The sequence below is a fragment of the Sceloporus undulatus genome, chromosome 3, assembly GCF_019175285.1.
Source record: "Sceloporus undulatus isolate JIND9_A2432 ecotype Alabama chromosome 3, SceUnd_v1.1, whole genome shotgun sequence".
Classification (NCBI taxonomy): domain Eukaryota; kingdom Metazoa; phylum Chordata; class Lepidosauria; order Squamata; family Phrynosomatidae; genus Sceloporus; species Sceloporus undulatus.
In genome coordinates, this window is record NC_056524.1 from 194,948,878 (window position 1) to 194,962,380 (window position 13,503).

The following is a 13,503-nucleotide window of genomic DNA, read 5'->3' on the forward strand; positions in this document are numbered from 1 at the left end:
AGACCATTTTATTGCTACTGATACAATATCGACAGCAAACTAGCTATCCCTGGAGCCTTATACGACATGTTTATCATAATTCATTTGTCAAAGCAGTGCCATTTTATTAAGCCCATAGACCCCATCCAATAAACAAACAAACAGATGTCAGCATAACTAAATTCTCATTTTTGCTCTTTCCTATATTTTTCTGTTCCTCTTCCTGTTAAGTCTCTTATTTGATTGCTCACAAGACCATAAAGGGGGAGTCCCAGTAGTTTTGCACCCAGTGATAGTCATGGGCTGCATGCACACTGTAGAAACAATCCAGTTTGACACCACTTCAACAGCCATGGCTCAGTGCTATGGAATTATGGATACTGTAGTTTTGTGATACATTTAGCCTGTTTTGTCAGAGAGCTCAGATGCCACAACAAGCTACAATTCCCAGGATTCCATAGCATTGACTCATGCCAGTTAAAGCAGTGTCAAACTGGATTATTTCTTCATGAGGGATGCAGTCTACTTATAGCCAAAGTAATGTCAAAGTTTGCTTCCTTAAGATGTGGGAAGCTCAGTCCCTGATGCTATATATGCTGTTCTGATAGCCATCCTCAGTTTTCCATTACACCACCAGTTTAATGGTTTTCCAGCTTTTCTGAATGCTTTTCCTCAGAGTATAGATTTGATATGATTCTCTGAAGACAGTGCTTATCAATATCTGATGTGGCAGAAGGGCAATCCCTCCCCAGTGCCAAGGAATTAGTATCACTTTTGTGCCATATTATTATTAGCTTAACATAATTATTTGGAACTTGTAATAGTCCAGCCATCATAGAGCAGCATTAGTTAATGGACCACTCTTTTGCGTAGCACTGTCGTTACTGCCAGAGTGATTTTTAAGTCATTACTTATGGTCTCACCCACCCTTTTGTATTTGGCCGTATCTGTCACTGGAATGTGGCCCCCAGTTGTCTCTGAAATTGAATTCAGCTTCAGGCTGAAAATGGTTCTCCACCCTTGCTGTGGAGAACAGCTATAGGTCCAGGTGGTTTGCTGGTGCTGTCAGAAGGCATGTGACAGAATTTAGGAAGCAGTATGCTAACTCTGATTATTTGGTAGGCTGCGTCTCTTAGACATGCATAGTTGGCATGCTGGCTTGTAGATGTTTATTTTCTGGTTTTAATGGGTTTTTTAATTGATTCAGTTCTATATATATATTTATATGGGTTTTAAACTGTATTTGCTTTAATATTTTGTAATATTTTATAAACCACCTATAATCATAATATTGATAAAAAGGCAGTATAGTTGGCCATATCCATGGATTCTGCATCCACAGATTCAACCATCCACATCTTGAAAATACCCCCCTGTATATGTGTGTGTGTGTGTGTGTATGTATGTATATGGAACATTGAATGGAACATTAGCATCCACAGATTGTGGGGTGGGGTGAAGGGGAGTTCTGGAACCATACAGCAGCAGATATCAAGGGCCCACTGTATATAAGTGAATAAAATCATCATCATGTTCACTACTATAATCATCACCACCATCATCCTCTTGATTTCACAGTCTACTAGGTGTTACTGATTGGAATTCTGGACTACCAGTGATTTGGATTCTGTTGAAGAATATAGCAATCAGTTACCTTTGGATAATGTGGCTTGTTTCTAGTAGTGTCATTTTTTTGCAGTTATACTGTTGTGATCCTATCTATGGTGAATTCATTGAGATGGTTTGTCCATGCATTGATCAACATGAGAATCCCAATTATAGCATTGACCAACATGAGAATCCCAATTGTTTATTTTTTGCAGAGGATGAGAAAAAGAAAGCTTGGGGAGTGATGATGGTGGTGGTGATGATGATGATGATTGATCTTGTGTATGCAATGAAAGTAAAGGTAATCCTTAGTGGCCAGTGCAACCAGACACCTAGCACCACATTTGATCCATGAACTGTATCTTTTGTAGGGTTGTTAATGGATAACAATATTTTTGTACTTTTCTTTGTTTCCTGCTAGTTTTCTAGAAAGTTTCCCTTATTGTTTGAAAGCCACAGAAAACTCCTATGGTGCATAAGCAACAAGTATGCTGAAATCCAAACAAAATCTGCACGCATTTTCATGCCAAAGAAAATATGGAAGAACCACAATACTTTGCGTTGCTATAATGTTTTGTACAAATGAAGTTTTTTACAGCCATAATCATTTTGAGATTACATTTGACATTCATTTAGGGACATCCTGACTCCCAAGTTCCTCAAATTGCAGTATTTATGGAATTTTAAGATGATGTTTTTGATTACAGTATATTTATTGGCTGCAAGAATGTTTTTATTATGCTGTATGGAATACAGGGGACCTCTGTGCTCCCCTCCCACCTTCTGTGCCTCACAGTGAAGGGGGTTGGTGCATTCTTATTATAGTTGCTGTTATCTTGTAACACAATGAGCTAACACATTTGTATTAACTGAACTGTCAAAACAATCTTGTCAGTATAATGTTCATGAAATGTGTCCTCTCCCAGATGCTTTGTTCAGGGGATCTGGCCTCTACATATCATAGTTTGTTTCCCCTACCCCCTGTCTTCTCAGTTTATTTGAATGCATGCATAATTGATTTTCCCTCTTTTCTGCTTAATCATTTGTGTGTAAGATTAAATTTACCCAGAGGTTTAGAGTCAAACCTCAGAATTATTTATGTTGACGCTCGTGCTGAATTGTGCATTTCTGGGGAAAAATATTAAAAGAAAATGTAGTGATAGTGTAGTCTGTCTTGAGCCCTATTACATATTAGAGGAAGAACTGGGAGAAATTATTAATTCTAAGATTACTAAGATCACAATCTTGAAGTTTCTAGAATGGTGTCATTGGGTATTTTTGATGTCTCTTCTCAGAGAAGAAGAGGATCAGGCCTTGAGAAATTCAGCCTATGATTTCCCTCCCCAGCCTTCCTGGGAATTTTTGGCCCAACGTCTCTCAAAATTTCTGTCTTGATTTTGTCATGGTTTTCCAAATCCCACCTGCATTTTCTTTCCATCCTTATTTTGCATTGTGTTATGAGAATGTGTGCTTTCCATTTTCCATGGGCATTTGCGCATATTTTAAAACACTTTCTCCCTAATCTCTGCATTTATCTATTTCTGTACATTTTTATAATTTTCAATTTTTTAAATATGTGACCATTTGAAAAAGCTGTGTGCCATTTAATTGTTCATATTTTAAAAGGGGTACATTGTTCTGCATGGACAATCCCATAAGTCAGAAATGACTTGAAGGCACACAGCAAAAACTTCCCTGTAAGTCTTGCAAATATGTGAATTCTGAAGGTGAGGTGCGATTCTTCTTACAGTGTGTCTTCAGAAGTGTCAAAGGCTCATTTCACTCATTTTGTTAGGCTGTTGAATCTGATAATCTCCTCCTCCCCCATCTCTGTCTTTATTTCCCAGATACCAGAACTCTGATTCTGGTAAGGAAAAATGTGCAGACCACAAGAGGGGAATTCCATGGTTGTAGTGGTCAGCACTGGGAACCTAAGTTTACTTTCCTCTCATTTATCTAAATGGGAGAGGAAAAAAATTAAGAAAGGAAGCACCCAGGAAAAGGAGGGAAAACGTGCCCTTCCTGATATTGGTATTAGTTACAAGGGAGTTTTTGCATAACAGTCTGTATCTATATAGTTATAGTAGTTTTATGCCACTTCTTACTGTCATGGTTCCATTCTACAGAATCTTGGAATTTATCATTTGATGGAGGTGCTTAGAATTTTTGGCTAGAGAGCTTTAGTGTTACCAATCAGGGGAGTGAGCTAGAGATCATTAACCAATTCTAAGTACCTCCACCACAATGTAAATCCCAATAATCTAGGGGAGGAGCCATAGCAGTTAAATTGCTATAATTTCTTGAGTGTAGCTCCCTTGTGAGAACAAATAGCAATTATGAATATGGAATGGTTATCTAGATTTACTCACCTGTAATTCTTCTGTATTCACAATCTCCTTTTAGGGGAGAAGAAGACTGGTTGCTAGGAGCTGCCTCTGGCCACTCCAGCCACAATCATGCCCCAAGCAACCTGGGATCATGGTGACCACATGGCCTGCTCTCAAAGTAGCCCCTGACCTTAGCCCAAATGAGCCACTCGCAGGAGTGGGTTGTTTTTTTTAACCAATCCTTTTACTGGATGTTCCGAGGGCATGTGCCATGCCCCAAAGCAGCCAGAAGCCACTCCTTTTGACCCAGCTGTTTCGGGACTATGTCATGATTTTCTCACTGTTGCTATAACTAACTTCCTCCCTCTAGCATACTGTACAGGGCACCAGCTGAATGGGAAGATGGAGGATCGTTTTGCTGGTGATTGGAGCATGGGTGAATTATGTTCCTGTCAAGTTTTTTTTTTTTTTGGAGGGGGGAATCAAGCCAGGATAGGTTACTTAGTAAAATATACTTAAGTAAGTGATGCAGAATAATAGCCAGACATCATTGTTGTCATCCTCCTCCTCTTCATCTGTAGTGCAAATAGCCTATAATTTCCAGCTGATATGGTTGCCCTGTAAAAAAGTAGAACCTCATTACTTCTTTGAATCATTACTTTCTGCTTGCTTACAAGAGTAGGACCCCACCTTCTCTCATTTTGGACCATTGTTACTCCAGTCACCACAGCATTGCCTACTATTACTGGCAGCAGTTCCTAGTCCTCAGGGAGTCCTAACTGGATGTATTGGCCTATCTGTGTTTCAGGCATGTGCCCTAGGGTTATGTATATTGCCCATCTTCTCTGCATTTTGGTAGGATGACCCATGTCATGTGTGCTCAGCATTTTCTTTGAAACCATGAAGGCCAGCAGGCTTTAAGTTCCTTTACACAAAGAAATTTCCATGAGATCCCTGGGGCACCTACAATTTGTTCCCCTAGGGTTATGTAGACTGCCCATCTTCTCTGCAGTTTGGTAGGCTTTTGAAAATAAGTTCCTTTACACAAAGAAAATTCCAAGAGATTCCTGGGTTATACAGTGTCATTTGTTATGAAACTGTTCCTAGACAGACTACTGTATTCCCTGAAGCAGCTGGGATGTTTGTACAGCACCATGTGGAATGTTGTAGTAGGGGAACAGCAAGTCTTTGGGTGGGTCATTAATGTTTTTAGAGAGAACTTGTTTCCTTTTAAAAGCTTGTCTTTTTACTGGGCAAAACCTGGATGCTACCAACATGTAGTATTACTGAAAAGTAACCACACCTGCCACACCCCCGCCCCGAATAAATGTCATTTACATATAAGAAACAGTTTTAAAGTGAGAATTCTGCAAACTTACTAGCAGAGGGAAAACAGGTTTCTGAACTTAATGGCATTATAAAAGCTTTCACATGGCAGAAGAGCTAGCAAATAGTAGGATGTGTTTTGTAAAAAAGAACACCTTACATTTGCCATGCTATTTTTTGATGTTGCAAATAGTAAGTGCTGTTCTTGGGGAACTGGGGGAAAAAAACTACTGCAAAACTTGTGAAAGTACACTGAAATTTTTCTCTTAAGTCTTCTAGTAAGAATAGAATATAAAATTTGATGTGATGATATAACAATCAAATAATTGAATTAACAATGAAATCCTCTACATTCTTATCTAGTTGTAAACCTATTGGTGTTCAGTAAAGGTTTCTCCGTAGAAGGCATGCACACATGGGATTGCTGCCAAAAAGGTGATTTTAAAAACATATTTGATTTAAACACAGCTCTTCAAACAAGTTGGAATTCTCATAAAATGATTTTTAGAACTTGAAATCACCTCTGTTCATTATTTAATTTAAGACAATATTATATTCACTTAATAGTCTCAGATCATCACTTATGGCATTAAGCACTTATATTTCATTCTTGCTTCAGCATTATAATTAAATAGTTAGTTTGTGTGTTTAATTATCCTCTTCTCCTGCAACATTTTTAAGATTCTTATTGTCATACAGAATGCCTTGTTTGAAATACTTTCATAAAACTCCAAATTATTACAATTGAACATCAGTGTATTCTAGTAGTTAGCTTTTGGCTAGTTGTATTCCAATTAGACTAAAATCAAGGCCTAAATTTGTGAACTTTTGGTCAATTAGGATTTCTTTTATTGGTTTTGAGCTGAAAGCAACATCATTTGTGCAAGTCCACAAGTCCACCCTCATCCACTGTTTCTCTTTCTGTGATTTCAGGTACTCATGGTCAGTTGCAGTCTGAAAATATAATGCAGTCACAACACCCCCTTATCTGCAGTTTTGCTCTCTGCAGTTTCAGTTACCTGTGGTCAGTGGCAGTCCAAAAACATTAGCAATTTAGTGTTTAGTACTATCCATGGTTTCAGGCATTCACTGAGGGTCTTGGGACATATCCCCAATGGATGGGGGGGGGGCGGTGACTGTATAAAGTAGAGTACTGTAGAGATAACATTAGCTGAATATATTGCAAAAATCCCTACAGGACTGGTAGCTGACACACCTCCAGGATTTTAGATACCTTGGTATTTAAATTTATGCATTCCAGTCTGTTAGTTTGACTAAGAACTAGAAAATCCACTGCAGCTAACTGTAATGCAGCATAATTTTGAAGATAATTTAGTACCTTTGAAAGTGTTGATCAGTTGATAGCTTGATAGTTTGTCCTGTAAGATTGTTTTAATTTTTGTTTGCACTGTAATTGATGAGACCCTAGTCCTGAAAGCAGCCTCGAGGCACTGCTATTATGCAAATAATAAATCATATTTGCACACTGGCATATGTTTGTTGTAACCTTGCCATTGCTTATTGTCATATCAGATTTGTTGCCAGGTTTAGTCACTAGAGTCCCAGAACTATCAACACAGATTGCGATAGGACTCTGTTCTACTATTGTAAAGTGCTACAAAGTAGCATGAGTCATGGCAGAATTAAGCTGCTTATTGTTAACAAGCTCTGTGATGTAACTTGGATTTGTTTGTTTTTTTAAAAAACCCACTGCTGTTAGAATCCTAAAAATCCATCCAATCCACTTCTTTGTTTTCAAATAGCTAGTTGTCTTCTGGCTATCTGTGGTAAGCTAGGATCTCCTCCGGATGACAAGACATGAAATCTTGTCCATTTTCTAATTGGAATTTAAATTGCTCTCAAAATGTTCACCTTCTATAAACTGGCAAAATATATGGAAAATTGAGAAAGAAAACAACACTGGGTTACCTTCAGTGTTGTGTATGAGCTTTCCATGCAGGGCAGCCCCTCTAGTTTATTTGAACATGGCAGGTAGACTGTAGAAAGCTGCCCTCCCTCCCTCTTTCCCTCCCTCTTTTTGCTGTTGACTTCAGGACCAAGTGCGAGAGCTTCCTCAACTATAATTCTAGAGGAAATGAGCACTGAGTTCTGATTATTTAGCTGATTATAATGTTACTGATTCCCACAGCTTTCCTTCACTAAGCTCTGCATCTAAATAACATCTGAATCTGTTATCCTCATTGTGTAATGTGTATCACTGAATATGTGGCACCAGCCTTTAGTGATAAAGAAATATAGCGTTCTTCACAAAAATCCCACAAGCTCAATTCCCTGACTTTATCCAACTTTAGGCAATCATTTTGTAGTCTTCCAAAAATATCAGTTTGCATTGCAGAACATAAGGAGCCATGTACTTTGAGTATTGTCTAGAAACTATTTCAGATTTTCTAGAGGCAATCACTTCTTGGTTCATCTGGGCATTCAGGATTTTCCTCAGACTTCACTTTTGGAGCATAGCCAAATATTTTGAGTACAGAGAATTGACAACGTAGTTACAATGTGTACTTTTAGTACACTGTACACATTCATGCACATGCATTTTATCAATAGAGGGTTGGACAGTGTGGACATTAGGCTTAGGCCAAATATTACCATTTGTGGGAGGGAATGGACAAGATGCCAAGAGGTTACATTTCCTTGTCACTTTCATATGAGAATGAGTCTTTCTGAACATACTAAGTAGCAATCTGTAGTATTTCTGTGTTGTGTACATGGTGTGGAATGTGTTGAGTCTTAAGAATGGCTTTTAAACCTGATCCACATTCCTGCTGTTGAATGAGTCCCAGTGAAGTTAACCCTTAATGATGGGAGGTTTGACTGCACACACAGGTTGAAAGGCAGCTTAGCTGAAGTGAATAATTAGTTTAGACGTACATTTGATAAATGGCAAGATCACTCTTGACCTTCTCTCACCCATGTTGTCTGTTGGGAAACCTGCTGGGTTAGTTAATTCAGTCTCTTGTTGGCATTTAGCTCCTTTTTAATTTTTTAGCTGATGTTTGAACATATAAGCTGTTTTTAGGTTTCGAAACAATACCATCAAATATTTTAAACTCTTTAATTTTGTTTGTATCTCTTAAATTCTTTCAAGGAATAGCTTAAACTCTTAAAACATGTTTGAACTGAATGTTGCCAGTTTTCAAAGAAGTAATAGATTATACCACAACTTGGAAAAGTTTCTTTCAGTAAGCACAGAAACCCCCAGTCACTTGGTGAGTGGCCATGCACAGTAGGGGAGTCTGGGAATTACAGTCCAAAATGTTTTCCAACTCTAGTTAATATTCTGAAATGAAGCAGTCTAATGTTCATGGACCATAAAATACTGTAGTAAATCTCTGTGGCAAATGAAAGCAATTAACCAGTCAATAGAATTTTTTTAAAAAAATCTGAGTTAAGAATTAAAATTCCTAAATTTTCAGCTACACATTTTGAACAGAGATTAACCCTCTGTGTATTTCATTCAACTAACTGCTCAGAGATTTTGTGTACAAATATTCACTAATTTGTCAGCATACAGTCGGTCAATCGGGGCAGTGTACAAATTCCATCAATCAGTCATTCTGGATTAAAAAAAAATCACCTTTAACTTTTTATAACACAGTGGTAGACCATGGGCTTTTCATGTGGAAGATTTCAATCACAACCCAAGGTATGTATGGGTAGGGCTGGAACAGATCTATGTCTTAAAAATCCAGAAGCCATTGCCTGTAGAAACTGGAGATAATACAGAGGGAGTTGGTTCGTGGATTTGACTCAGTATGGGGTAGCTTTCTGTGATTTTCTGTGTAGGGGAAGATGCCCAAATGATGGAGCAGCTGATAAAAACACTGACTTGTCAGCTAATTTAGCAGGACAAAGACACTTGTATTTGTTTTGGATTGTGTACTGAAGTCATAGCCATTGATAATGCATACCTTGCATGCTTATTGAGAAAGGAGAAATTTACCTGGGACTTAATGCTGCACTGAATATTATTTAGCCAGACAGTTCACCCATGTGTTTGGAATCCAGTGACCATTTCTTGCTTCTTGGATAATGGGGTTTGTCTTTCCTTTATATGGCCCAGCCTAGTGTAGTAGTTTTACATGCAGGACTATGTTATACATGGCCATTCACAATCTCTTGCACTTACTATATAGTCACAGATGTCCCCACCCCCAGGTTATTCTGTGCCTGGTGGAGAATGGGTGAATGAGGGGATTGGAGAAGTGTCTGGCTGTGTCCCTATAGCCAGATGCAAAATGATTATATCATCTAATGAGGTCTGTTGGGGATCTCTGGAGGTGTCAGAGGAGGACATATCTTTTGCATCTGGTTAAAGGGACATAGCCAGACAGATCTCTGATCCCCTTCTTGTTCTCTGTCAGACATGGAATGAGTGTGTGGTGGCACCCTGCAGCAATGCTGCAGTCAGTTTGATGGGGCTGAGGGAGTGAAGGGTGGAAGGGAATAACAACATCTGCATCATCATCATCAACAAAAAGACATGCACAGGTGTCAGGTTGATTTACATCTGCTTATACCACTAATGGGATGCCAGCCATAGTCCATACACCACCCTGAGAACACTGGCTGTAGGGTAGGATTGAAATCTTTTCAATAACTTAACAAAAATAGTGTTGGTTGATATCCCCTGGTAACCATGGATCAGTGCTACAATAAAAAGGTGCCTCATTAAATGACACAACTGATACGCAAAAGCAGTCTTCCATGTAAGTATTGGTAATATGGAGTTGCAATACTAACTCAGGGCCTATAACAGACAGGTCAAAATAAAGCTGCTTTGGGTCACATTGGAAGTATGCAGTTTAAACAACACATGCATCTTAAGAGACCAGAAGCTGTGGCAAAGCTGTTCTCTAGTCCTGAGGACTGGAGTGTGGCTTTGGCATGGCTTCCGGCCTCTTAGGACACATGCATCATTTAAACAGCATACTGTACTTCCAAAGTGACCCAAAGCAGCTTTACTGTGGCCTGTCTGTTCGGGCTCTCAGTGTGTTGAAAAGCTTCCTAGTGGGGACAAAAAAAACAACAACCTTGTCCTGCATAATTTGACTACTTGTGTATCTCCGTATGACTATGCATTGTCTCCATGTGCCAATGTTAATGTCGCTTACATGTTACCCTAGGTTACTTCTTATGGGCTATGATTAAAATTGGACACCCCATTTAAAAAAAGCTCATAGCCTGAGAACTTGCTGTTAAAATTTCAATTCTGTAATAAACTTTTATAGGCAACTGTAAGCTACATATGTAGGAAAGTAGAGTTTGCCATGAAAAGTGAACTCGATTCTAGCTCCAAGAGAAGCCATAGTTATATAATGGATGAGGAGAGGAGTTAAATTGCTGCAGTAATCAGTGCAGTGCAACACTTAATATTTTTAGACCCAGTTTTCTAACTTCATGAGAAAGTTTTTTTTTTATCTTTTCCCTTTTTATTACATCATTTAACTTCAAAGATGTGATATTTCCTTAAAATAAACATTTTACTTCTAAATGCTTGCCAAACAGCTCTGACCATCAGGACGTCCCTCCTGTGATTTAGGTTGAATCACTTTTCCTGCAGTTTAAATCTATTGCTCCTTGTCATAGTCTCTGGAGCCATGACAAGCCTGTCCCTCTTCAATATGACATTCCTTCAAATATTTAAACATGGCTATCATGTCCCCTCATAACCTTCTTTTCATCAGGCTAAACATTTTCAGCTCACTAAGCTGCTCCTCATAGGGTATGACTTCCAGACCTTTCACCATTTTGGTTGCCCTCTTCTGGATCCATTCCAGCTTGTCAGCAGCCTTGAATTGAGATGCCCAGATGCAGTATTCCAGGTGAGGCCTGACCAAAATAGAATACAGTGTTACTATCACTTCCCTTGATCTAGACACTATACTCCTGTTGGTGCAACCAAGAATCATATTGCCTTTCTTGGCTGCTGCATCACACTGCTGACTCATGTTCAGTTTGTCTACTAAGACTCCTAGATCCCTTTCACATGAACTGTTGCCTAGCCAGGTGTCTCCCATCCTATATCTGTGCATTTCATTTTTTTCTGTTCAAGTGTAGTACTTTACATTTTTCCCTGTTGAAATTCATCTTGCTAGCTTTAGCCCAGCCCTCTAAACTGTTGAGGTCATTTTGAATTTTAATCCTGTTCTCTGGGGAATTAGCAACCCGTCCAACTTTTGCATCATCTGCAAATTTAATGAGACCATGGTACATAAGGTAGCTTTCTTTCAAAAGTTTTCATCTTGTGGGGGAAAAAATTCACTGATAGAAAGCCACAGGTTTTATCCTATCTGTCTTGGAGGCATCTGCTGTAAATATTGGCAGGCACGAAGAAATGAAATATCTATTCTGAGGCCTCTTCTCTGGTATAAATAATATAGTTGTGTAATGTTATTTATTGTTAAGAGAATAAAAATCTGGGCAATTGCTGTTTTGGAAAAGGTAAAGATTATAGAAAAGCTAGACTTGACTTTTGAACTTTGAAACTGTGCCAGAACACACTGTTGTTGTGGCCTCCAAAAGTAATCAAAATTTTCACATGGCCCATTAATTAAGATATTAACAACATTTCATTGAATTTACATTAGAGGAAGTAAACAATTTAAGGCAGTATAATTTAATGGTAAGATCCTCTGCATGTGTACTTGTGATGAAACACATTAAAAACAATGAAACATACATCAGAGGACACATGAATAGGACCCATGAGAAAATTTCAAATCACATTTTTCCGAATGTGTGATAGGCTTTCTGTACGAAGAAGCATGGGCATTGTTTAATTACTGTATATAGTCATGTATAAATCTAGAAATTTGAGTAAAAAAACTGACCTCCAAAACCTGGATGAGTTTATTCACGGGTCAATTGAAGTGCTGTACCTTAACTCTAAATAGGATCCATCTCCCTCTCTGAGTAGAGTGGCAAAAACTAAGAGCGCAGTCTATCCCAGGAGAACCTAAAGGAAGCACCAACCCCTCCCCCCCCATTCTCTTCTCTGTGGTGCTGCTTCTAGCCTTTTTGTATGATTGAACAGAAAATAGCAGCATTCTTTGGCATCATTTTCCCCCTTCATTCTTTACATCCTTTGTTGCTTGCCCCTAAGTTTTACGCTCAACTTATACATGGGCCATATCAAAATTCATAATTTTGGCCCCAAAACATGCCCTTGATTTTTACTTATAGTCAACTTATAGTCGAGTATATATGGTATTTTACTGGATTTTCTTCATAATATTTAGGTTGTGAGCTCAGGTCACTTGTTACTTCATTAAACTTAAAATAGGAGTTGTTTTGGAATGCAGACTTAATTGACTAACTAGAAATCTATAAGACAAACCAGATATAGGTTAAATTTGAATTATGTTGAATTTATGTGGATTGGAATTCAAACCATTTTTAAAACTTTGGTCCGTTACAGACCCCCTAAAAGTGGCAGTCTGCCGGCGCTGCTAGTTGCTCTGTGAGGGAGCCGCAGCAGCCAAACCACGCGGCTCCCGCGCGGAGCAAAAAAGAAGCACCAAAATGGTGCTTCTTCTCGCGGCGTGGTTATGACGCCGCGAGGCGCCAATGGCGCACTCACAACATCATAAGTGCCGCGGACGTGCGGATGCACAGCGTCTGCTATGTCAATATGGCGGCGGCTGTGTGGAATGGCCGCTGCCATATTGTGCGCGCGGAGCGCGTATTAGGGTTAGGGGGGGTGCGGAACCACCACCCCTTCCTAACCCTAGTACGTGCTCTGCGCGTACTATATGGCGGTATATAACCCGCCTTTGTCTCTCTCTCTCTCTCTGTGTGGATATTGACTTTGTAAAGGTTCATTTCAACCTCCACCCCCTGCTCACTTATGCTGTATTTTAAATATCCTTCAGACTATGTACTTTGTAGAGACTGATTCCAATACATCCATATATAACTGTCATGTTCAATTTGGCTTTAAACACTGAATATTAATCAATTGTGAGAAGCCTGGATGTTCACTAGAGGCCAAGGTGACTAAGGTAGCTATAGGAAAAGATGACAATGCTTGGTAAAGTGAAAGGCAGTAGGAAAAGAGGAAGACCACACTAAAGGTAAAGCCATAGCCTTAAGTTTGCAGGATCTTAGCAGGGCTGTTGATGACTGAGGTTCTCTTACTTGTAGAGATACTTTAAGTTGAAGTTAACTTGATGGCAAATAACAACAACAATTGAGAAGCCAGTCTTACAGTTTTGTCAGGTCCCATTCTTTGTTAAGC

At 39.0% G+C, this 13,503-nt stretch overlaps 1 protein-coding gene across 12 annotated transcripts in view; it reads left to right on the plus strand.

The window, feature by feature from the left end:
• Window positions 1-13,503, plus strand: part of FGFR2 (fibroblast growth factor receptor 2) — a 179,969-nt gene that overhangs the window by 57,358 nt on the left and 109,108 nt on the right. The gene's annotated exons all lie outside the window — the stretch shown is intronic.